Source organism: Cololabis saira, chromosome 13 (genome assembly GCF_033807715.1).
Source record: "Cololabis saira isolate AMF1-May2022 chromosome 13, fColSai1.1, whole genome shotgun sequence".
Taxonomy (NCBI): Eukaryota; Metazoa; Chordata; class Actinopteri; order Beloniformes; family Belonidae; genus Cololabis; species Cololabis saira.
In genome coordinates this window covers 30152221-30178952 of record NC_084599.1, presented here as the reverse complement: position 1 = coordinate 30178952, position 26732 = coordinate 30152221, and the positions used below count along the sequence as shown (strand labels likewise).

Genomic DNA, 26732 nt, shown 5'->3' with positions numbered 1-26732 from the left:
TTTGTGAAGCCTAATAAGCCTTCAAACGCTCTGATCTATTTCTAAAAATAGACTTTATTTGAATTCTGCATTGGTGGTGCAAACACAAGCAAAATACACACATTTGCACTTACTGGCTTATGTGTAAATGGGGCAGAATGTAAGCCATGGTCACCAGGGTGGATGCACCGAGTCAACAGGAGAAGCAGGAAGATTTAAGCTTGGCAGTAACACACAGATATTGCAGTGGTCCACACTGAGGGCATATGTTGGCGTGTCTTCTAACAATGTGACTGAGCCTGGTATCTGATTAGTGAAGAGAGGGGGAGAGGTGAGGAGCGGGAGAGGAAGAGAAGAGTTTTGATGTTTGTCCAGGTTTGTGGATGAGCATGGCAGAAACCAAACCATGATGGACTGGGAAGGTTGGAAATGCCTCTTCATTGGTTACATAGCGGGACTTTCCCCTGGCATTTCCACACACAAGGTTGGATGAAATAAAACGAATTGGATTTCAATACGTGACTATGTTTACTGCATTTTCTCCTCCGTGAATGGTGCACCATTCTGCATAATACACTTTTAATTAAGAGCAGTAATTTGTAAGTACAAACATTGTCTAAAATACAAAGATCTAATGGTTAGATTAAATAAAAAAAAAAAAAGCTTCAAAGCTATAGATGTGGAACAATTCTATAAAAATAATACTGTAAATAGATGTGTGAAATGATCTGAAACTGACAAAAGTTCATGGCATTCATCATTCTACAAAATAAAAGAAATACAAATGAACTTGATAAACATGATGGTACCCTTAACGTCATCTGCTGTTGCAAAATGTTTAGCAGTATTTACTGGAAACAAGTCACATGTAGCTCTTTTGAGACTTCTGCATCTGCGACAGGTGAACTTTGATCACTCTTTTTGAACAAGCTGCACTAACTGTGTCCGCTGTGTAGTTTCTCTTCTCCACCCTGCAGTTTTTTCCAAGTATTTTCAACAGTATTCAGATCAGAGCCCACAGAGGAGCTTTTAAGCATAATTCAAAGATTTTCATCAGCTATTCTAATCATAGCTGTGTGTTTTGGCTTTTCTGTAGGACCCATGACCTCTGACTGTGGCCGAGTTTCCTGACATTGGACTGTATGTTTCACCACAGGTAGGGCTGAAAGCATTGAGATGTCCTTGCGTCCTGCACAGATTCAAGCTTTTGGATCAATCCGAAATTGCATTTCTTCTTGCAGCCACATCCTGGGAGGTGCACACCAGTCTTATTGTTTTAATATGTGCAACTATAGTCAGAGGAACATAAAATTGTTTGGATGTTGTTTTATGGACTTTACAGTAACACGCTGAGCTCAAATGTTTTTTCTGTATTAAGAAGACAACTTTCCTTTGCTTACTCTGGTCCACATTCACAGTCGCAAACCTTCTCCCTTTAAATAAGCTGAATCGCTGATGAAATTCCTGAAAACAAGTCACACTAATTTGGTTAAAATTAATTTCAAACATGACTAAAATGCAATGACAAAATTCAAAATGTGCCACAAATTATCATGCTTCTATTGGTTTACTGTGTCATACATTTAAAAATGTTGGCATAGAGTACATGGAACAGTTATCTTTCATTTCATCATTTTTCAATAAATTGGGAGATGGACCAACAAATATGTTCACATCTTTACTTCAATCTCTCTTTTTGAACGATCAGTTAAGTCACCACTTATTGCACCTCCGGTTTACATGGAACCAACATAGAAAAAAATAAATATCTAAATTATGAATTACCGGTACAATAATACAGGAAAAGAAGACAACGACAGGAAATCTAAACACCGGCACGACAATCAATTTCTTTGCCATTCATCTATGTAAAGTTATAGTTGTGCATTTACTGTCATAGTTTGGTGTCATACTTGCTAAGAAACTCCATCCTTAAATAAAATTATGTCAATAAGTTATATTATTTTATTTTCCTAACCTTTTGTCTGTTTAGCAACTGGTTAAAGAAAAAGTTAAACAAGGTAGAAATGGGAAAAAAAGCAGACATAATATCTTAAGAATCGAATAGTGTTATTTACTTCAACTGAATTTTATATATATATATATATATATATATATATATATATATATATATGATATTATATAATAATATAATAATATAATTCCCAGTGCTATAATTTATTGTGCGTGTTTTAAGTCTGGTAAACCTAAAGGCAAAAGGAAGAAATAAATTATAATGAATAAAAAGGAAAGAATAATCAAACTAAACTTTAATAAAATGAAACACACACACACCTACACAATGATCAAGTGACTCTTGCAAGAATGAAATAACTGCGTTCTCCTCGTGACGGCTGTTTCATCTTACAGTGCCTCCTTCGGGCCTGCAGAATGTCAGAACCACAGAGTCGACGGGCTGCGAAGTCAAAATGTCATAAAAGCTCAGTGTTTATCTTCAGGGTGAGAAACCTCGCACCTCACTGATAATGTGTGTGTTTCAGGAAAGACTCAAACATTGTGGCCAGAGCAAGCCGTGACTTAACACTCCCTGAGCACACGCACGCAAACACACACTGGTCCTGCGTCCTATTTAAACAGCACCTGTTGAATTTCACAACTAGCTCCTAAAAGACGCAGAATGCGTTACAGTCCACGGGAAAATAAATCCAGGATGTTTGACTACACCAGTGAGCGTTTTATGTCTGTGTGCATACATGCAAGGGTGCATGAGTGTTTGAGCGGCTGATTGTTGACAGTGCTGAGACGTGATGAGAGGATTCACTCCAAGCATCCTGTCATAGCTGCAAAATTAAGCTTTAAATGTGCCCTCTTGCGAGCGACACAATTAGAATCAGTTGAAAGATACAGATAAACATTTTGAGCATTAGATGTCAATGTGTTGAACTTCCTGAGTCACCTGAAGAAAGCAGGTGTGGTATTTTGTTAATGCTGTTTGTCATAATTTAATTATTGTACAAATGGTCTTCAAAAAAAAGAAAAAAAGGTTTACAACACATCATTTACTGTCTAAAAAGGCTGTTCCTGCCTATTTGTCCTTCAGTTCATGCAACACTATTTTTCCATAGCTACAATCGTTTCATTGCCATTATCAAGGAAAGAGTTTTTTTTCCCCCACTATGAAGAAATTATATTGAGTGCAGCCAGACTATTTGTCTAAAACGATCTGGCATTGTGATGATAAGTCCATCTCTGCTATCCTGTGTGACTAAATATACCGCTTCTCAAACAAAGAAATACAGCTTGTACTGGGACAGACTGCAGGCTACGGTTTAATATTTGATTATTTCAGAATACGCCAGGATCCTTCCTTTAATACCTGGTTCATCTTGTAGCAGATAATTCTGTTTCTTCATTTCTGAACAATTTATAATGGTATGTAATTTTGTTTGTTGTGCAACCATTTTTATTTAATTCCATGTTTTCAATATTTTGTGTTCCACTGTTGATGAAAAAACAAACCCCGTGGAACATGCAACAGATGAGAACATCTGCCTCTGCCGCGCACGTGTGAGATCGTCAGCTGAAACATAGTCCCGGAGTATGTTCATGCCTCTCATCCCCGCTGTTTTCATGTGTTATTCCATGGGTTTATGCCACTAATTATCATATCATCATGAGTGTGTGTGTATGTGTGTGTGTGTGTGTGTGTGTGTGTGTGTGTGTGTGTGTGTGTGTGTGTGTGTGTGTGTGTGTGTGTGTGTGTGTGTTTGTTTCCTTCAACCATGGAGCTCCAAGCTGTCATGTTTTGGCCTCCTACAGTTAACATCTGCTGCATTTAGTGCTGCCATGTTGCTCTCTGATACACAGACCGGCAAACAGACGGAAAAGATCACACACTGCCAGGTTCGTCATGTAACGCACAAACACACACAGCTTATTATCCTGCCAGGCACCGAGACAACAAGTCGCTAACTGTTTTTGCACTGAAACCTGTTGTTAATATGCAGTGGCCACACATCAAACATTAAAGGGCTTTAGACAGAGCAGCTTCTTATTTTCATTTATTTTACCAAAATATTGTTTATATGAAATGTGTTCCGTAAAAGAAATAAAATGTCAAGCTAAACAAAAATCATAACAGTAAATAGTAATTTGCTCATCTGACCAATGCTTCTTTAAATAAAAAAAAAAAAAAAAAAGAGTTTAGACTTATTTTTTGAAACAAACAAGAAAAGGTTTTGAGTCGTACCACTGCTGGAATCTTGGTCTGAATAATTGAATATCTCTAAAGTTTGTGAAAAAAGAATATATTAAAGGCAACCATAGAGTACAATCTTCAGAACAGCTTCAGCCCTAATAGCGCCAATGTGGAAAGTGTGACGACTCCACTGATGTACACATCATCAGTGCCAATACCAAATATTTCTGGGCTCTCGAACCCAAACAATGCAGGCATCTGCTGCCAGACAAATTCTTTAATGGAAAAGCCTCTCTGTGTCCTTCATTCGGCCATCCAGGCACTAATGTAAATGAAAAGCATTGGGACGGGGTGTGTTAATGTGTGAACAGGGACAAAAAGCTGCGGTCCAGAGGTATTGTACTGGCCCTGTGACACACATCCCAACCTCAACATGTGTACGCTCATCTCCTCCGCCTGCTCTCCCCTCCTTTTCCTCTATTGATGGCTCCTCAAAATCAATAAAAATGATCTTGGAGTCCATCCACCATTTGGCTGCATCATCTTGGAAGTGCCTTCTTTACAATATAGCAGCCATACTGTACAATGGGCCAGCCGAGCGCGTGTAATTTGCCATTGATTTCTCTACCTCCTCCCTCTCTCTCCTCGACTCCTTAGCCCCTAGTCACTGCACAGAGCACAAAAAAACTAACTTCATCATACACCCTGTTAATGCACATGCACAATAACCCTCTTTTCTCCTGCCCTCTGGTAATTTCACTCTTTCATTATCTTTTTCACTTTCCCTCTCTTTCCTCTTTTCTCTCCGTTGTCCACTCACTTTGTGCCCCAGCCGTATTCCTGAAATCTCTTCACAGGTCACTGTTCTCTCTCTGTAATACTGGACAACTTGTGCAATTGTTGAGTTTAAGAGTCCAACAACTCTGAGTCTATGTGTTACGTGCATTCCTTGAATTTTACTTCAATAACAGTTCTCTTCATTTCATCTTGAAAACAGCAAGAAAAATGATACTAATGTAAGATTTTCAAACTAACTATCAAATAATAAATATTTGCATTTGCTTTTCACCAAAATGACACAGATATATTTAACACATGATGAAACATTGGAAAAATACATGTTGAAGTTAAAAAAAAAATAAAAAAAATTGTTAAACTCTACCGTAGTCCTTACCCCAACAACAGTAGCAAAACAAAATAAAATAAAAATTAGAAAAAGGTTTTGGATCTAACACACAACAGTTGATTAATTAAATAGTTCAGAAGTTATATTGATGAACTAATGTGTCGCTGGTCTATTAATAAAAGCAATATAGAAAATAAGCCCTAGATTTACAAGTGGCATTTTTTTAAACAAAATTAACATTAAACTAATATTGTTTTCCAACTTAAGAGCTACTGAAAGAAAAGACTCAAGATTAAAAACTCCTTCGTTTACAGCTGCCTTTGATGGAAATCTGAATTTAACTTTAACAATGTTAATTTTAGTACTCGATTGTAACTGTAGTTTAAGTCTGACTCTTCTTTACTCTGCTATGTGACCCTTTTTTTTTCTTCCTAAATTCACTTTTCATATATTATGTAAAGCACCTTCAATTGCTGAAATGTGCTATTATAAATAAACTTGCCTTGCCTTACTTTATCATCAGGTTTCACACCAAATGAAGTAAATTACTAAAATTCACCAGAGCTGAACACAGTTGCATCATTTTATAGTCACAGGAAATGTTGTATGTGTGGTAATATGGTTAAAAAGCAACAAAAGTGTAAAAGGTTGAAAAATGCAAAAGTGAAAGACAAAACTGACTTCTTCAGTGCTGACGCCATCTGCAATCTCATGTCTCTTAGTGTTGCAAAAAGAACAAAAGTGACCACACACACACATCACATGAATTGAGGTCTCAAGAAAGAAAAAGTGACAGAAATTTTGATCAAGTTTGACCACATCTTTACAATTGAGCACCTGATATTTTACAGTCAGAGTGACGGCCTTTTTGTCTCAGTGATGATGATACATCATCTTACTGTGATGACCTTTAAAACCTGGGTGGTTATGTGTCGTCATACCAGGACATCCCTTCACTTGGGGGGGGGGGGGGGGGGGGGCGTTTCTGAAGTTACCATCTGATTATTGATGAAGACGCGTGTTACCTGCAGCTGTGCCTGCCTAATGAAGGCCTCTATTGGGGGTCAATGACATTTCTAAACTGACAGAATCATGTGAATTCCCAGCAGTCTGCACGGTTTCCTCTGTGGCCGAGTCCTAAAATGTGTCATTTAAGTATTCAACACACCACAAAATGACAACGACTCGTTTGTTTGAAGATAGAATTAGCAGTCACATATTTTTTGGCTGCACACAAGCGGTTGAAGAGGAGCCCGGTGGATCTCTGTAAACTTCTGCAGATGACAACATTCACAACATGCAGCCTCTCAGTGAGGGACGTGGAAACATCAGTAACAGCACTTGGAAAGGTTTTGATCTGATTGTAAAACCTGTTGTGTACCGTTACAGATGTGCATCAAGACACCATCAGCTTACAGACCTGCATCTGCACAAAGAACCACATGCGGCATTTACGTACACACCTACACGTACGACGACACGCACGCTAACGCACACAGACAGCTGTCAGTCAGTCTTTGAGAACATTGTGTTGTTTCTTAAGTCTGACACTCTGCTCCATTGGGTCTAAGCCTATTACTGTATTCTTTCTTTGCTGTTCACAACACACACAAACATACACACACACATAGCAGTACTATAGCTAAGACCGTATTCAGTAAGCCTAGCATATCCTCCAGCCATATCGCGTATCATTCACCCTGCAAACACACTCTGCCTCACACACACAAACGATATCCGCCTTTTTTTTATCCAAGTGGTGTTGTCGTCTGTTTGTTGAGAGTATCATTTACAGCCAAGGTGTTTGAAGAAAGACACCTCTCCTGTGGCGTGGGCTGCGTGTGTGTGTGTGTGTGTGTGTCTCTTCTTTAGAGTGGGGCTTTGCTGCTCCTGACACCGTTATCAGCTCCAGTCGAATGTATTTCTTATCGAGGTGGAGGTGTGGAAGGAGGTGGGGAAGGGGGGCACCGACAATACGAGCTTATCAAACGTCTTCAGCCACGATTTGGCCTGTCACTCAACCTCCGTGTGCACGCTCGTACTGGCGCACACACAGACGGCAGACCCTTTCTGATTGATAGACGGCTTTCCTAACAAATACAAAACTAGGATCAACATCGCAGCCCTTTTTTACTTTACACACACTTGTGAAATAGCATAACATAAGTCTATGTGTGTGTGTGTGTGTGTGTGTGAGAGAGAGAGAGAACATTCCATACTAACAAAAGTGGGATTAGAGATGCATTAGTTGGCCAGCGGAGCGAAGGGCCTGTCAATAACAGCAGTCAGAATAAACCCTGAAACCTTGATAAGAAGACAAAGACAGAGCCAGATAGCGGCACGTAAAGAGAGGGTGATGGCGGAGGGGGGTGGGGGGGTGGGGGGGTGGGGGAGGGATCAATAGATGGAAGGAGGAGGAGTGAGAAAGAGATGGACGGATGAAGAGGGAGAGAGATGATCAATATCAAGAGAGGCAGTGGGAGAAAGTTTGGATAAAGACCACTGGAAGAGCTCAGGATGGGTGAGGATGGAGGGAGGGCGATGAGAGGGAGGGGGGGCGATAATGGGCTGATGGATGCTGAAAGTTGGCATATGGGTAAGAAGTGTGGATTCAGGGAGATGGGTCGATAATGATAGCAGCACTGTCGCGTCTCGTCCTGCTGCAGTGAACGTTTAAGGCTTTATGAGGATTTTCACTGATGAGAGAAAGCTGATCAACACACGCACATTCAAATAAAATAATTTATCTGGGAAGTTCAGCAAACTAGTAGTTTATAAGGAGCTTAATGCAGCATAAAGTTGAAATAAAACATGTTTTTACATCTTCTCATGAAATTATGGTAGGATAAAAAGGAATAGACCTAGAATAAAAAAGAGGAATGTCTCTGAAAACAAAATGATTCCAACTTCATTGGGAACTGTATATTTGGTTGGCCAAGCCATAAATCAATAAAACATGCTTTTAGATGTTCTACGTTTGTCGTACCTCTCATCTGGAATTCTATTAGGCAAATGAAAAAAAATCTAAAAACTTTTAGCATCAATGGAAACAAATTTAAAAGATGAGCTCTTTGAGCACAGTTTTGGGGATTCTTTTCTAATCTTCTAATCTCATACTTATTCACAACAGAAGATAGAAAGTGTATCAAATATTTACATGCATGTAATACACATAGTATGCATGTTGTACTACTTGTATTTACATTTTAAATTCCATCGCAATTTTTTGGGAATTGGGATTTTAAAAGGTAGGCCTCTGACTAATAATGATGAATACAATATCTGAACTGTTTTGAATCGTTTTAAGCAGTGGAAGCAAGGAACCAGGAATCGTGTTCACTGAACATTTTTACACTTTATATCTGATGGTCAAAGACGTATCATTAACATCTGCAGCCTTCATAGCACATCCTCCGTTTTTTTCAAACATAAACCTGGAGAATGCTTTAACTTGTCCATCCTTACATCCTGTATTTTTGAAAAAATCTTACACTGAGAAAGGAAAATTAGAACACTATTTTATCATATTTTATTTTAAGAATTATAGTCAAGAACATTTTTCTTACCCCATTGGCAAATATATTTTGCCTTAAATCAGACCATTTTGACTAGATTTATGGAATATTAGTATTATTTTAAGATGGTGCGTTTTTGCAGTGTACATATTTCCAAAGTTCATGATTGCTACACACCAGTCACTAGGCGTGCTTACGTTACCCCTAGATTTGCACAACACTAAATATTGAAAAATAAATCCTGTAATGGAAAAGGCACTGAACGAAAATACTCCGGATTATCGAATAAACCTTTTTACCCTTCCAGGAGTTGGTTTTTCAGGAGATTTGATAATCCACTTATTTGCAAAAGTGTAATGGAAACACGAATTTCCACATCTCTGCCAGCACTAGATGTGACCTAACTGGTCAATCTAATGTCATCAAAATCTAGTTTACAGCTGTTTTTGGCCTCATTGATATGATGTACTTGTCCTGTAACACTACTTAAAGGGGACCTATAATGAAAAACATGTTTTTTCTTGCTTTAACATATATAAAGTGGTCTCCCCTCAGCCTGCCAACTCAGAGAAGGAGGAAAGCAACCAAATTCTGCAGTGTCTATACACCCAGCCCGGATGAGCCATCCAGTGTCATGTGGATCTACGAGCCGTTCAGATTCTGCTCCCGTTGTTACCTAACGACGGGAGCAATGCGTGAAACCACACCCACAACTAACTCTGGCCGGAACAACAACAACAACTCCGCTGGCCGGAGCTTCTGCCATTTTTTCATAGCAGTGTATCGCGTCATTTGCGTCATCGCGTCAGGCAGCCAATCAGCACAGAGCCTCATTATCATAGCCTCCCTAACCACTCAGAATCCTGCATAGAGATGGAGGTTAGAAACTGGGAAGATAAGGACATGGCTCAGAGGCTGAATTTCTAATTTATTTAGCAAAAACAATCAAAAGCTTGTTTTTAAGACATTCAAGGCCTGTTTAAAATAGGTATTAGATGCCATAATAGGTCCCCTTTAAGCATTACACATTACATAAAGGCTTTGCCTCTGAATGATCATTTGAATGCTCATCCGCTCCCTTCATCATCTGGGTATTTTCTCAACAGCGGTATCAGCAATCGCAATAATTTGTCAACAACTAAAAATGTTTTAGTCCATTTTCTTCAATGTTGATTATATCATTTTCGTTGATTTGAACAGAAGTCTTACAAGACAACGTACGTGCATAAAAGCTGATTGGGTCTGTGTCGTACCCTCTGAGATGTTTGAAGGTCCCCAAGCTATTATTATTTTTCATTTGGATTGGCATTCAGTTTTTTTTAGAATTGGTGCTATTCTAGGACTTATATTAGTATAGTAGTAAAGTCACCCACCCCTGTTTTTGGTTCTACATTGTAATCATGCTCTTATCTAGTGTAAATATTTTCAAATGGGGTCTATGGGGACTTAATCTCAAGTACCCCGTGAAAAAACTCCTATTTAATGTTAGTCCTGGAGGTTGCTGCTCCCTACGCATTACGCACCTGGCTTTGCAGACCAAGTACACGTCTCGATGGAAAAGCAATCCTTTTGCAAGAGGCTGTTTACACAACAAAACAACCCAGATATCTGTTAAATCAACATATTGGCAATGTACACTGGAACAAACCCAACCCATAGAGATACTAAACCCCGCAGAATGTTGCGGTTATGGCCCACATTCTTTGTAGCATAGCTTGGATTCGGTTGCACAATGACAGAACATTTATTTCCATCAAAAAAGATTACTCAAGCATATCCAAGAGACTGTCAGGTGGGTTAAGGTCTAGACTTTAGCTTGATGAATCTTCACATTGTCATTTATGAATATGCCTGTGCTTTAATCTTAACATAACATAATAATCTGCTGATGGATAAATGTTGCGATTCAATATATTGGTGAACTTTGATCTGACCAACTGAACCTACACCATAATCCAACCCTCACAGGTTTCTAATGTAGGACTGTAGCGTGCAGAACGTCTTATTACCGTGATGCCTATATATCACTCTGGAACAGGATAAACTGATTAATCAGACCACGTGAACTTTTTCATACATTTTTCTATTGTCCAATTGCTCTTCAGCAATTCTTTGACGTATTTTTCTGATTAGCCTCAAGGATAAGTGACTTTTCTGAAGTTTCACAGCTGTCCTCAAGTTTTCTTTGAATCATACATATTAAATAATGCCAAATGTCTTTCTCCAATTAGTTATCACTAAATACATAGACTGCAAGACTCTTATTTAGTTTTCAAGGTTAAGGAAAACAATTTCATACTTAATCAGTACTAATACTGTAAGTCAAATTATAGTTGCTGAATATAAATTTAAAGGCATGAAAAGAAACAACATGGAAATATAATTCTCAATGTCTAAATTATTGTTAAATTCTGGCAAGAGTCTGATTTCATAAGTCCGAAAGAACTTTTAAAATCATTTTTCATTCCAATTTTACTGTAGCATCAAGAAAATACTTTAATTATTTAACTAGGAATCAAATCACAGAAAAGAAAAATAAAAAGTACAAGATTCTTGGCCACATTTATAATGCTTTGACAAGTAAATAGATCATTTTTACCTTCTAAATATGTGATTTATAATCAATATTGAGGTGCAAAAAGTTTTCACTAGTAGAATATTCAAATTGAGGTCAGGTCCGAGCAAAGCACATGCAGCTGAGTCTAGGTGCGCTAAGTTTGCATGGAAAAGGAACTAAATAACCAGCCTGTATGTTTTGGGGTGGTATTTTGGGGTGGTGGGGGGTGGGGGGGGCATACAACCATCTTTAAGTGGAAGTGGAAAAGCAGTGGGCTCTCACTTCAACAATCCTACAGAGGCCTGAACCAATAACAGCAGGGCAACAAGCAGTGGCGGTTTGGGGGGTTGGGGGGTGGTAGTGTAATTGTTTCACGGAGTCTCATTAATTAATTCCCCTCCTTCATTTATATTGGAAACACTACATAGGTCTGGGAGGTATAGGCAGCGATACAGAAGGAGAGACATGAATACTGAGAGGGGGTGCATCCTGTTCCCATCAGCATGGCAGCGACCAGCTCGCTGTCACACAAAGACACAATGAGGCCCCGCAACAAACAGCCTCTTAAAAAAACAGCCTGGCAACAGAGAGCAAATTCAATTAGAGAAGTAATTAGTAGATACAGGGCCAGGCAGTGGGCTGCGGCAACACGGGAATTAATAGGCGCGGATAGGAGGAGGACGCTGTCATAATTAAGAGGCAATCACCTATGTCAATGAATAGGCTACCAAAAAAAGAGAGGAAAATACACAGCCCCCCAACACAAAACTATTAATTCAGTGATCAAAAATATTTCAGTAGATGATTAATACAGCAAATTCATTTTAAAAGACTAATTTCTGGAAAGATAGCAAGACAATTGCACATAATGTTCTCTGACTGGCATTTATATTGCTAATTAATTTTTTTCCCTTTCTGATAATTTGTTCAAGGATTGCTCTTCCCTCTCTTTCTCTCCTCCTGTGTGTGTGTTTGCGTCCTCTCGAGTTACGAACCACTGGAGAGAGTGCTGCAGAAAATAATGTAAAACCGAGCGTTGCTTCTCCAAATGCCTCATTGCAAAACGCCGCCATGCATGATGCAAAAATAATATTAACAATAAAAGAAAAACATGATCACTAAAATAACATCTAATTCTCTGCCCCTTGTCTCCTTAACACTGTGGCATCCCTTCATCCTCACTATATTTATCTCCCCCTCAACAACTGCCACCGCTTCCTCTAAACCTCCACAGATACAATAGAGCCAGCAATTAAATTAGACGATAAGGACACAAAGTAGACAACAGGTTATTGATTGATTTGTCTCTCTCTTGGGGTGCAGTGGGGGTGGGACCGGTGGAGGACAGCGGCAGCTATCATTTCACTCCAACTGCTTTTCTATCACTAATTACACTGTTTCTAAAATCCCTCAGAAGAGCCATTGAGGTTTCACAGGAGCGTTACAAACAGCAAAGAGAAACGCAAGGATCTGAAGGATTAAGAAAACCGCCAGAGAGCGTAAACAGCAAGAGAAATGCTTCCGTTTACTAGATTTCAAATTCATTATTGTTTGATGTTTGGCATGATGTTGGTGTCACCTCCCTCAGTGTTTGAATCCTGATGCAGTCTGAAGGTCATTCATTTCATCAGTAATTACTCTGCAGCCCGGAGAGGAGGCAGTGTGATCAGTGATAGTCTGATAGCAGACAAAACAAAAATATAGCTACTTCTTGTGGAAATGACAAACACGTATAGAGGATCATCTCAAAAGGTACCAAATGATTAAGCTATGGTTATTTCAGTCTCTTCCTCCTGAAAATCCTATTGTGATGGGTTAGTAATACGACAATTAACAGAAGTCTGCTGCTTTTATTTTGGAATTGTTTCAAGGTTTTTAATTTACAACTCCATGACTGAGTCATTAACAGCTCATCAACCTCTTTTATAGCTTCATAAAACAATAAATAAATAAATAAAAACTTTTAAAAGGTAGCACTTCACAGAATTGTTTCAAATTAAAAGCAGGAAATACACAGAAAATATTTTCCTCTTTTTGCTCATTATTGTTTTGTACTCTGGGGCCACTTTTCTAGACAAACATGCAAAATTAATGCCAAGTCGTGACCAATTTATTCGGGAAGAATTTGGGCTCAGTTTGAGTCCCCGTTCATATTGAAATTTTTAGCTACTATTGGTCTACGTGCCGCACATACAGGTTAGGAAAAGAAACTGTGACTGTGTAACAGGTAGTAAAAAGATTTTGTGTTTCTTTAATTTAAATGGATTAAGTCTTTTTTTAAAGTCAAACCAGAAAATAATGTCATCTGTACGTCCTGGTGGAATCGAGCTCTGCCCTCAGTTTAAAAATTATTATATATTATATTATTTTCTATTATTAATTACAGAAAGTGCACTTTTGTAGACTCAAAGATACAAATTACAAAAAATCTGACAAAATGTTTTAAAATCGGAATCATGAATTGTTGTCGCTGGACTCTTAAAGAACAACATCTGTTCATTTTCTTCACAACAAATGCTGACATTAAAGTTTCAAGAAAGTTTTAAATGATGCCACAAGAAAGCAATGCTTAACTTTTCTTCCATTGTGGTGAGTAAAATATGACCTAATCTCACATTTTTAGTCTCCTCAAAAAAACCTAACTGAACAATCAGAATTTTCACTCTAAAAAGAAATGCTGTCATATTTTATTTTATCTTCTGTGTGGAAATGAAAAGCAAGCCCCTCTGCGATGACGAGCTGGAGTTTCCACATCTTTTAAATACATATTTGGTTTCTTGGGCTTCGTGAAAAAAATGGAGGGAGCTATCCATATGCAGAATTTACATATTCATCTATGACAGATGGGGTTTATTTAGAGGCCCATTTGGGAGTGATGTGAGAGAAAAATATCCACTTAGCCATATCATCTTCAATGATCAAGACTCATAAGCCTGGCAATAGGCTGAGAGGGGAGGATAACACTAATATGGCCTCAGATTTCTATGCAGGACTAGTTAATACTATTTACTGAGGAAGGTAGATGATCGACTGGGGTGCAGAGGGGCGAAAGAAGGAAAGGAGATGGACATTAAGTGGCCTTCGAAGTCTGTGGATGCTGGTTTAAGAGGCAATTACCAGGCTAATGGAGTTAATGCCAGAGATGAGATGGGCTTGGGAGATGAGAGAAGAGAGAGGATGACGGGAAAGCCTGACACGGAGACAAACTGCAGCAGACAGAATGATTAGTGTTTGCTAATCTGATAGGCAAATCATTAAGCATCAAACATACTGCACATCCGGAGAGGAACCAAAATAGGACCGATGGGCAAAGGAAACGGGCCCCCGAAATACACACTACAGCTGTCTCAGTCTCATGATCCCTCGCGTTAGGCTGAAGATTAAAAGTTTGATCTCCAGGCTTATGAACGATTTAGCCAATTACCAATGCTATCTAAAAACGCTTTAATTTGCCATTCAGAGCTGCAACAGGGGCCCTCGCAACCGTCAATGAAGGTGATTAGAGCCCAGATTGCTGCTTCGAAAGGCCATAAACATCTGCTGTCAGAGTGACTTGGAGATGTCAGTGCAGGAAAAAAAATATCCTCTTCAGAGGTTGGCATCTGACTAGTGAGGAGAGGAGAGAGGAGAGAGGAGAAGAGAGGAGAGAGGAGAGAGGACAGAGGAGAAGAGAGGAGAGGAGAGGAGAGAGGAGAGAGGAGAAGAGAGAAGAGGAGAGGTAAAAAACCTGAGTTGGTCGGTTGCCAGCCAGCACGGTGTGACAGGGAAGGCCCATCTGCACTCCCCGCCACTCAAGATGGCAGATGTAGAAGCAGATTGATTTTCATTCAGCTGTCATGATACACAAGTGGGGGAAAAAAAAAAAACCCTCACGAGCACACACACTCACACAATCATGGTGTTTGAAAGCTGTGTCAAGTGCCTGAGCTGCTGTTGGCTGTCGGTCTGCCAAGCTGTTTCTCTCCTTCCTGTCATTTCCTCATTATCCTTCCCTCCCTCACTCTGTCACCCTCTTCCTCACTCTGTCTCTCTCAACGAGTGCTAGCAGACTCTAAACGCCACATCTGGCGCTCAAATTAAATCATTTACAGTCCATAGTGAGAAGCAGCGCTTAGTGACAATACAGCCGGTGGGGAATCAGTGTGTTTTCTCTAAAGCTCTGACACCGTCTCCTCTGGCATCTGATTATATGTCATTGCAATGCAGTTCAGATGTACAAGACGTGCTTTCGTGCTGCATATTCTAAATCAGATGGGTGAAAGTGTCATGGAGGGAGCTAATCATCTGCCGGCGTTTCCTCTGACACCTGCACTGCCTTCGCTTCGTGTCACGACCTCCATCTGTGGTTGCAAAGAACGATTTTTCTCCTTTTTGCTTTTGCAAATGTTCACAAGGTCAGTCGTTAGCTTGAAATCATCACTTCGAATGGATGTGGTAACTCCCGAACGTGCTCTTGAAGAAAGTCACTGAAAAACAGAATGATGAAAGCAGGAAAGGGAAGTGGAGCTGTCGGCTTTCCAAATCTCATGAACCTATATATTCTTCCACAATGAAGTATAGAAAAACATGTGAAATGGTTATAGACGGACATTTTAGTGTTTGCTCTGCAGACTCCTCAGAAACAGATTCTATCCCAAAAATGTTGGAACAATTACATTTTACTGCCTTATATTGTGACCATTCTTCCTCACAACATTTAAAAGCTTTTCCGGCAATCGGAATAACAAGCAATTAAGTTATTTTGTCTCATTAGCCCTGCAGTTTTCTTTTTTCTCCCCAGTAGCCTTTGGAAAACTAACAAAATTGATCAATTCAGATGACAGCATTTGTATTTCTTAAAATGCTTAAAATATGAAGAAAAAAAGAATGATAGTTACACCACCCTTTAAAGTGGCTTTTTTCTTGTCATTAGAAAACAGGATTTTATGAGTCAATAAATAGCTAAATGAGAGAAATGTACTCCATAAAAACAGTGTCACAGCAATTCAGTCCCACAGAAAGGACAAAATAATGTTCTCACGCTGAAAAAGTGAAGGATAAAGAACACTGGGGTTCTGTCAATCAGCTGATGCCAACACTAATAAAACAATCCACTTCCTGCAAATCACATTCAGCTGTCATTAACTGTTGCTCTGCCAGTAGCTAGGTCGGGCAAGATAAAATCATAAAGCATTTCAAAAGCCTAATAGAAAGTTATTGACTTGGATCTCAGTCTGGGAACGGACTGACTCCTGTAAAATTCCTATAAAACATAAGTCTGGTGGTCATCCATCATGACAGTGGGACAGCACAGGCCTTTGTTTGTCCAGCAGCAGCCAGCGCTGGACCGCTCCGGCCACTGCAGGGACTGTAACGTGTGTGTATGAGAGAGGACAGCTGAAACAGAAACAGTGTGAGACTGTGAGTGTGTGAGAGAGGGAAGCAGTTGACCTGGTGTCAATTAGGAGCCCGTATCGTTCCATTCCCTGGGGGCGAGGCCGCCTCTGAAACATTAAATCATTTCATTCACTCAAACCGATCCTGGTGTTTCCCCCCTGAAATCCGAAATCTGCTGCTGCCTGCTGCTTTGGTGACATTTTCTCTAAAGTGGGAAAGGAGCTCAGGTCTCAGAGGCTTTGATACTGCAGCAGTGCTTCACTTCACAGGCGGAGAGGTAAAAGAGCAAAGAACACAAAAAGGAGACTAAATATTTTTGTAATCAGTGTTGGAGAAGGATTTTTTTTTTTCCCGGTTTATTACACGCAGCAGTGATGTAAAATACAATGACTATTCATTGCCATTTTAAAGATTACATTTAGGCCCCGTTTACACGGGGCAAAAACGGAGGCGTTTTCATGCGTTTTGGCCGTTCGTTTACACGAAAACGGAGGTCAAAGCCCCCAAAAACGATCATTTCTGAAAACTCCGGCCAAAGTGGACATTTTCAAAAACTCCATTTTCACATTTGCGTCTAAACAGAGAAAACGGATGAAAACGGAGATTTACGTCACATTATGCGACAGAAACGTCACCAGCAGCGTCATGAGTGCGACCTGTGTTTACAATTTGTTTGGCCACCGTCAATATTTTCTTTTATTTTACCTGTTTTAAATTCTCTCAGACTCTCGTTCCGTCTGGGAAGTAAAGCCTGAATTATGGTCCCGCGTTAAATCGACGCAGAACCTACGGCGCAAGGAACGCGGCGATGCGCGCCGTACGGTGTGCGTACGCCGTAGGCTCTGCGTTGGTGTAACGCGGAACCATAAATCAGCCTGGAAGTTACACGTGTCATTTGTTGATGTTTTTTCCAGGATTCTGATTGGCTGGCATGACGTTAACAGCGTTTTCATGTGGGTCCGTGTAAACGAGGATATTTTTGAAAACGTAGAGGGGAAAATATCCGTTTTTGTAAATACCCGGCTACGTGTAAACGTGGCCTTAATGTAGGCAACTTGGCAACTTGAATCAAAACATTTTCTCAATATTCTTTCTATTTTCAGTGACAATACACTTCTTCTTGCACATATCACCCACCTAAACCTCCCTTATGGAAATGACACGTCAAAAACTGTCCACGAAACCCTCAAGAAGCCACCAGAAGTCGGTTTGGTCTACAAACTTCTCAAACAAGTGTGACTGAGAAAGATTACAAACCAAAACCCTCAGAGTATCCTCTACCCACATCCCTGGGTTGACATCTGTCCAAAGGCTGGTTGATGGTTCTGTACTGCAAGTACGGTAAGTTTACTGTTTATGTTAGCCTGACCCTAGGTGGTGGTGTGGATTCTTCAGTGCAGAACTGTAGCCCGCAGTTCTGAGCTTCATTTTTGATTACGTCTGGAAATTTCAGATATGGTACAACAGCAGACCTTGTGCGAGTTGGAGGTGATACTTGAAAATGGTAGAGAAAAAGAAGTAGCCTGATATACATAGCAATTGTGGCGGTCTGCATCGACCTGATGTGAAGTCACATTTCTGGAGAGTAGCACCTCAGGATATAGTGTAAAGTGTAGAGTAACTATGCTACTGATTTACTGCAGTATAAATCACCCATTAAACCCATTGTGGTCCACTATTCATATCCCAACAGGATGACAAGGAGCAATAAAATTGTATGCAAGATGTTAATATGTTATGGCCAAAGGAGAATGTTTTAATGTTGACATGACCTGCTACATGACCCTCATCATGTAGCAGGACCTATTAATGTACAAATAATATATTACTACAGAATACTACACAATTTCATGAGCTCCTACTGAGAAGTCTGTCCCATGTTTTATTCAAATCATCACAGAGATACAATACAAACGCAAGGTTTTTAAGCACGTATTTTAGGGATGGGCGATATTTTACCGTTCACGATAAACCGTCAAAAAAATTCCCCACGATAAGAATTTGTCATCTCGTGGTAAAAACGATAAATTCCCGTTGATGACGTTTTTGTGTAAAGCTGATTTATGGTTCTGCGTTAAATCGACGCATAACGAAGGAAGGAAGGAAGGAAGGAAGGAAGGAAGGAAGGAAGGAAGGAAGGAAGGAAGGAAGGAAGGAAGGAAGGAAGGAAGGAAGGAAGGAAGGAAGGAAGGAAGAAAGGAAATGAGCCTGAAAGAAAGAAAGAAAGAAAGAAAGAAAGAAAGAAAGAAAGAATGAAATGAGCCAGAAAGAAAGAAAGAAAGAATGAAATGAGCCAGAAAGAAAGAAAGAAAGAAAGAAAGAAAGAAAGAAAGAAAGAAAGAAAGAAAGAAAGAAAGAAAGAAAGAAAGAAAGAAAGAAAGAAAGAAAGAAAGAAAGAAAGAAAGAAAGAAAGAAAGAAAGAAAGAAAGAAAGAAAGAAAGATAAATTCTCGTTGATGACGTTTTTGTGTCATATCTGAGAGTGAGATAGATTTATTTTTTAATTTTTTTTATTGGCATTTTTATCGTTATCGGGATAAATGCCAGAAATTATCGTGATACATTTTTTAGTCCATACCGCCCATCCCTAACGTATTTACAGCTTTATTCATGGCAGATGTTTTGAAATAACGTGCTTGTTGCTGCCTTTTCCAGAGGAAAGGAAGTGCAGGAAGGTTGGAAACAGGGTGCACAGACCCTACAGATCTCAACTGCTCATTGGATGACATATTTTCAGAATGGCCACAAAGAAAGAGACATGGTTGTGTCATCTCGAAGTTTAGCATGGTTTTATATATATTTGGTACTTCAGAATACCAAATTCATATCACTTCAAGCACACACACACAAGACATATTCTGCCCCTTTTAGGTACATACAGTACTAACGGCAGCAGATGTAATGTAGTCAGTATAGTGTCCAGAATGAACGTGTACAAACTAAGTCCCAAACCATGTTTTAATATTGAAATCTACTTCTGGTGAGATGCTGATGGAGTTTTCATGTTGTCGTGAGCACACACACACTTGAAAAGCATCACTCGCATGCAGGCGTTGTTAAACTTCCTGCAAATTCTCAAACTGATTAAGTCATAAATCCCATATTTCCGATCGTTGTTTGTTGGTGGCAGACACCAAATCAGCTTTTCTGTAAAATCCTCTCTGACAAAATGTGACAAACTATTGTTGTTCTTTGTCTCCGTATAACTCTAATCCTCTTTCTCTGTCTCTCTGCCTCTACATCCCTCCATCCACACTGCTCATCCAGAGGAAAAGGCCTCAGTGCTGACCGCTGTGAGCGCGCAAACACACATTCACGCAGGCAGCTGGGTCGCCTGAGTAGGTCTTACTGGGGGGCTAAGCTGTGTGGTCACACTTTTGAAATATGCGTGGGTGTTAAATGGGGAGTTGGCCTGGACGTTACTCGGTTTTGGCTGTTAAGTAGTGTGTGTTTGTCTATGGGGCGACAGTGGACAGACTTGGCCGGAAATGGGAGAGGGTTAGCTGGATTTGACTCTTCTGGCTCTGTGCGTGTGAGGTGCTGGCACATGCCCACACTGGCTGGGGTGGTTGCAAGCGCATACATGCATGCTTGCATCCTTGTGCGTACATATGCTTGGCCATTGTTGTAGGTATGCAGCAGATCAGTTTAAGCCTTATAAACCTATTGTTATGTCCAAAACTCATCCCCGATCATCTCTTATAACCTTTTTTGTTTTATAGTCCATCCATGCCTCTGCTAATATGAGGCCCAATACTTTATATATCACATTGCTCCGGACATAACAATGGAACATCTCTATGCCATCAGTCAAACTAAACTGTAAAAATAAAATTTGATAGGTTTTATTTTGCCTTTAGGGATGGAATCACAAAGTTGACTTCACAAAGCAGCAGCAGTTTGATATACAGTAAAGTGCCTCAAAGCAGCTTATGCGTCTACCAACCATATGAATATATATATATATATATATATATATATATATATATATATATATATATATATATATATATATATATACACACACACACACATTAGTGAAGTCAAGTGTCAAGTGTGGATTAACCACAGAAATTGCATACCCTATCTTTAACTGAAATATAATTGTATTAATCTGGACTGATTGCATTGCAAAGTAACAGAGATTAAACAGTGAGTTGACCCATTTCTAGTGTTTCAATTGTTTATTCACAATTCTACACAGACAAGAGTTTCAGTTGAGAGAGCTGGTCAGTTGAGTGTCTTCAGTCCCAAACTGCGCTCTCATCACAAATGTATCATTTCATGTTTTTAGCATCTTTTGCTTCTCTCGTATAAGTGATCACTCAAAATCATTTATACACATCTTAATGTTAAGTCTAAGCATAATTAGAGCAGTGCGCTTCTGACTGAATCAGCTTTGACATACATTAACGGAAAAACTTCTAAGGCACTTTAATCAGTGACAATCACCACTTGTTTTTTTCTTTTTTAACCTCTGATTTTTTTTAAACCCATTCTTCTAAACTACCATTATAACTTGCAAAAAAGTCTTTACTGCAATTTTCTATTCACTATAAAGTATATTTCAACAAAGAAAAGTATGAGTGAGTTTGTATTTATGCTCAGAGAAGTCCCTGAGCTACAGCTGTTGTGAAGTTTCCTCGGTAGTGAACTACTTACGCTTGATTAATGATTAAAGTAGATTTTAATGATTAAAGTAGATTAAAATCTTGTTGCATTTGATAAAATTCCAGCTGATATCAGTATCTCAGACTGCCTAAGCTCTTACAGCCAAACCCATAATAGCACTGCCACACCATCTACAACAAAGAGACAGCCAAAGCAAGTAAATAAATGTAGGCAGAAATATCATCTGTGGCACATAACAAACAGCCATAATTAGCCTGAGAAAAGACGATATAAGATTGGAGCTTGACAGTAAATCCATTCAGTTCCAGTGTTTACTACTGAAGCTTTTGAAGAAATGTGTTGTCTGTGTTTGACGTCGTCTCGCAAAGATTAGTGTCACAAAGAGTTATGGATTTGTAAAGATATTTTTTTTTTATTGATTTCTAAACTGCAACCACAACAAGATAAAAAGGCAACCCAGGAGAAAACGCTTCAGGTTTCCAACGCAAATTATCGGTGTTACAACCGTGGCCTGAGACTTGCTCTGTTTGAATTTTTCTGGAGTGAACAACAAATTCAAAAGCAGCCTCAGAAATCCAAACAGCCCTTTCAGCTCTGTTAATGTGCTGGACCACACCATACTGTCAGTATTTTCCCCTGTAGCGCTAACAACAACAGGGATAGCAAAACATAGCTAATGTGTTAAGTCTTGTCCATTAAAAACAGGGGCGTGCACACACTCTCTCATGCACGTGTACACATCTCCGTTTTAAGGTGGGAAAAGTTTTCTATGTCTGGCTTTCAGCTGTGTTACCTCTTTTCCCCCCTCCCTTCACCTATCCCTCCATCATATCTTAATGTGTTTGTAGAAAACAGGCGCGGAGGGAATTGCACGAGGTAAATTATGTGCTTTTTTTTCTCTCTTTTTTACCAAAACAGGCATCTGCTAAAGGAGGAGGATAAAGGCCTGAATCTGCTCGGTCTGTCAATCCGACTGTGTCCGTCCACTGGCTGCATTAAGAAGCCGTCCGGCTTCTTTTCAAACCCAGCCACTTTCATTGGACTGCTGCATCTCAGACCTTTTATGCCCCCTCCTCTCAGTCTCCTCCATCCGACCACCACTATACACCCGCTCCTCAGCCAGCCTGAGTGTCTGTAATGGCTTAGATGTGGGGGGGGGGGCACACACACACACTAAGGAAACGAGTGGAATGAAGGGAAAAGAGACCAAGCAGAAGGAACTGGAGGGTGAAGGAGGGAATGGACAAAAGGAGGAGAGAGGGAAGTGATGGAGAGAGTGGTGGCAGAGGAGAAAGAGGAGACACAGGAGTGTGATGAGCGGGGGTAAAAGAGGCCGAGTCTTTAGGAAGAAGCCAGGCGGCACTAAGCATCTCTGTTGCTGTTCATTCAGGCCTACCTTCACCACAGGCAATGAAAACTGTCCCCCCCCCCTCCCATCAGGCCACATCCTGCTCTGACCAGTGTTGTCACCTTGTCAGGTCACGCTATTATATTACTTTAAATCTGCTCGTTTTGTTGTCTTTTTACAGTATTTGTTAGATTCTTTTTTTGAAGTTGGCATCTTGTTTATATTGTACTTTTATATTCTTTTTTTGTTTAAGTTTCATCCATTTAACCACAAACGCAGGAGGAGTGTTACGAGATGAAAATCTAACTTTAAAAATCTTCCCTGCAGCTAAATTAAGTCCAAAAATAGCTTCTTCACAAAGTGAAAGGTCATGACATCAAGAATGATGTCTGTCCTTTATAATGTTATTATATATGAGAGAGATAAGACAGATCCTCTCTTTCTGAATTTCACTTAAAAAAACTTTCTTTACTTTGAAACTTTTTTCTTTGGATGTGCATGATGCTTAATTTTTAAAGATAATTTAACTTTAATGAAAAAAAGAAACATAACTAGAAATTGCTTCCACAAAAAGAGGAGCAATGACTTGCAGCCTCCTGTAGGGACCCTGGATAAACAGAGCCTCCATGTTGAAGAGGACTGTCAAAGCGGGGTTAACAATCGTCATCTTCTAATTGGTTTACAATAATTACACGAAAGCAGAAATATTCATTTGCAATATTGACGCGCTGATGTTTCACAAACACAAAATTTAACGATTTACAAAAAAAGTCGTTATTTGGCTGTCATCAACTTCGCTTTTCCAATTGGTTCTCACAAGCATACACATGCACACACACATACAAACAACTCCCAGGCAGTGGCTTCAGCACTAATTGCTAGATTGGAGCAGATTTTCTAGTTCAGTTCAGGGCTGTAATTGTGAAGAGAGCTGGGAGGAATGACAGGGCTTCAAGCTGAGAGGACAAATCACCAGGGGCCTCCGATTAGACTTCATTGATGTTCACATGTCTGTGTATTTGTGTATTTTGAGGGTGAGGGGTTAAGCCAACCATTTCTCAGTCCCAGGTTTCCGTGGCACTGACCTCAAACTGCCGCACACACACAAACCCTGTTGACTCCCGTGGACCCGACAGTGCCACACACAAAGCAACAAGAGCAATTTCAGACACAGCTTCAGTCTGACTCACCACAAAATGAAACAGAAAAAAATGTAATCTCAGGCCACACATGCTCATCTGTGAAAGAAAATGTTGAAAAAGAGAGGAATCCTCACATGCCACCGAAGCTGGCTAAGATCTTCACCTTGTGCAGTCGTGAAAGGCATGCAGAGGAAATTCTGAACTTGCTTGTGACTTGTAACATCATTCAGGTTCATGTTTACATGCATCTTCTAACTCTAATCCAACGATCAGTAAAAACACTGAGGTCACCGTCACTTCCAACCGCTGGTAAAATCCCCAAATCAGTATTATTCAAGATCATTTTGAGGGTAATTGGTCATGTCGCTGTAAAGCCTCATTTTGGCTGATACATTGCCCTGCAAAATATTGTCATCAAAAGTAACTGCAGTAACAGTGCAGAAGTGGAACTGCAGCAGATAATTACTGTTAGTCATTGGACAGTTAAAGCCATGCTGTCCACATTACTCAAGGCCAGTGTGAGGCAGATGTTGTCGTCTGCACAGGTCTGCTGGGTCATTCTGCATGTAAAATCCAAAAATGTGTGACCTCTTGCACCTAGCACGTTGACTACATCTCCACCTCGATTTATTTCCCATCAAGATGAAAATAAAGACATGGAGCATAACAGCATGGAAGGTTATTATGGAAAGAGGCTTTGCAGTATAATTGCATGTCCCTACAATGCACAGATTCATTAAGGACCCATAGATGGAACGGTGTGGCACAGCTTAACCAAAACCTATTATTAAAAGAAAGACACGTGATTTTTCCAACAGGAATCAGTTCGTACACAGAGATGTGGGAAACATGTGCTTGACAAGGCACCTGCTCTATTTCCACCTTTGGTTAAACACTGCTGTTTCAGCTCCTTCTGTAAATGCCATCAAGATTTATATGCAGCAGGTGCTGCAGCCTTGCTCTGAATGGATGAACGAAGCTCAAAATGCCATGCAGATAAATATTTTCCAAAAACAAATTTAGCAGAAAGCGGCTAATTTACTTTAATGTTACTCAACCACAAGTCCAGGACAAGCACAGAGATGTCAACTTCAAACAAACACAAAGAGATCATATTGTCTGCCTCCCATCTTTATCTCTCACCCTCTCTCGGCAGGAGGCTCATCAGACACAGCAGGACAAGAAGGAGGCATGCGGAGAGAGACCACAGAGATGGCGACACATGCAAAACCATGCTAAACTGCAAGTGTTTAGCTTCCGGATACACCTGCACCAAAACATCAAACACAGCCAAGGAGGTTCCAGAGTGACTCACTCGATATCTGCAGCTGCACCTAGACGCTGTATTGGTATAGTTTAATTAATGCAACTTAAAGTGAAAAAGAAAAGGAAGGAATATGGAGCAATTCAACAGTGAGTCAATCATTCAGCCAATCTTTCAGCCCGCTTACCTTTCTGTGATGTCATGGTTCTCGTTATGACAAGGGCAGTGGTCCTGTTGTCTGATTGGATGTCAGCTGCTGTCCAAACTAGCATTACATCCGAAGCAGGAAAAGGAAGAAACATTGTAAAACTGAATTGCTCTGTGTTTTGTCCTGTCTGTTTCTGTCTGGGGTGATCTTAGCTCATATCTGTCCTTTCTTTCTCCTGCCCAAGTCATACATCCCATCCTCTCCTCCAGCTCAAACGCTCTCTAACAGCTATGTCAATTCTGCTGAGTTCGGCCACTACTATTTCTGTCTGGTTCAACTCCTGCCAACCTCTGTTAAATCTTCTCCTCCACATCCTGCATTTCAGTCACTTTCACCTTGTCTTATCTTCCCTACCTGGGTTCCTTCTCTCCATCTAGTTCCCTCCCTTTAGCCAAGAATTCCTCACTTTGCTGTAGGATCTTCTTCAGGGCCTCTTCTCAGCCTCCATCTCTCTCACCTTATTTAGAGTTCCCGCCTTCCAACTTTCTCCCTCCAGTCTTCTCTAACCTGTCACCCTCCTTTTCCCCTCAGTGTTGGAGCTCCTACCCCAGCCTCCGCTGTCCCTCTCCCTGCCTCTTCTCCAGCCTGTCTTCCCTTCTTCTCTGCCTCCCTCAGTCCCAGCCTTCTGCTTAGTGTTCAAGGGGAGAGCCAGCTAGGAATGCTGTGGCTCTAGACGTTTTGTCCAAGCCCTAGGTCTCTTTCACTGAGGCAAGATTAGTTCATACAAAAACTCAACAATACACCACTGAAAGCCATTGTTGATATTCAACATTTTTCACATAGCGGAGCAGAATAGACAATGCGGCAGCCGGGAAAGCCCGAAGCGGACTAGCAGGGTTGATGGCTGATGGTATCTCAGCTGAGCGAGGCCTTAATCCCTTTTATACACACACACTCACACAAGCACACGCACTCTCAACGGCCTGGAGACAGCAAAATCAATACTGCTCGCTACGTCTGTGTGTGTGAGGGTGCATGAATGGCAGAAAAAAGGAGAGTGGCACTGTTTGTATCTGTTTGTATGCGTGTGTGTCGGCGTGTGTGTTGGACTGTCTTCGCATATCAGCAGTTTTTGATCTTTTTGCATTACAGACTTCTGTAATGCAAAGTAATGTAATGTGATGTTTTGCACATGAAGTGACTGATGCCACACAAACATCAATGAAACACTGAAAAACTAAATCTTTTGGTGAAATCAAACATCAATAAGCAGCAGTCGTCCTGAAGTCAAAGAAAGAAAGTCCTAAATACTGGAGCTCAGTATGACTGAACAATGCTTAGGAGACTGTTATTTTTTATTTTTGAACAAAATTATGCTTGTTACAAGAATGATTTGAAGTTTTTCTTCAATTGAAAATCTGGAACATTTATTTTTTAAAAGATTCAAATTTAACAAAAAAAAAGATCTGATTTGAATAAGTCAGATC

General features: G+C 40.1%; 1 long non-coding RNA gene across 2 annotated transcripts in view; it reads right to left on the bottom strand.

The window, feature by feature from the left end:
• The window catches only part of LOC133457853 (uncharacterized), a 94497-nt gene extending 68541 nt beyond the window's left edge, over positions 1-25956 (bottom strand). Inside the window, exons 1-2 of one of the 2 annotated variants that reach the window (XR_009783908.1) lie at positions 25852-25956; positions 25285-25362 (exon numbers count right to left, since the gene is read on the bottom strand). This is a non-coding gene — a long non-coding RNA (uncharacterized LOC133457853). Of the gene's footprint in view, positions 1-25284 lie in introns of both variants that reach the window. The other variant, XR_009783907.1, reaches the window with a different exon arrangement.
• Positions 25957-26732: the final 776 nt, after the last annotated feature.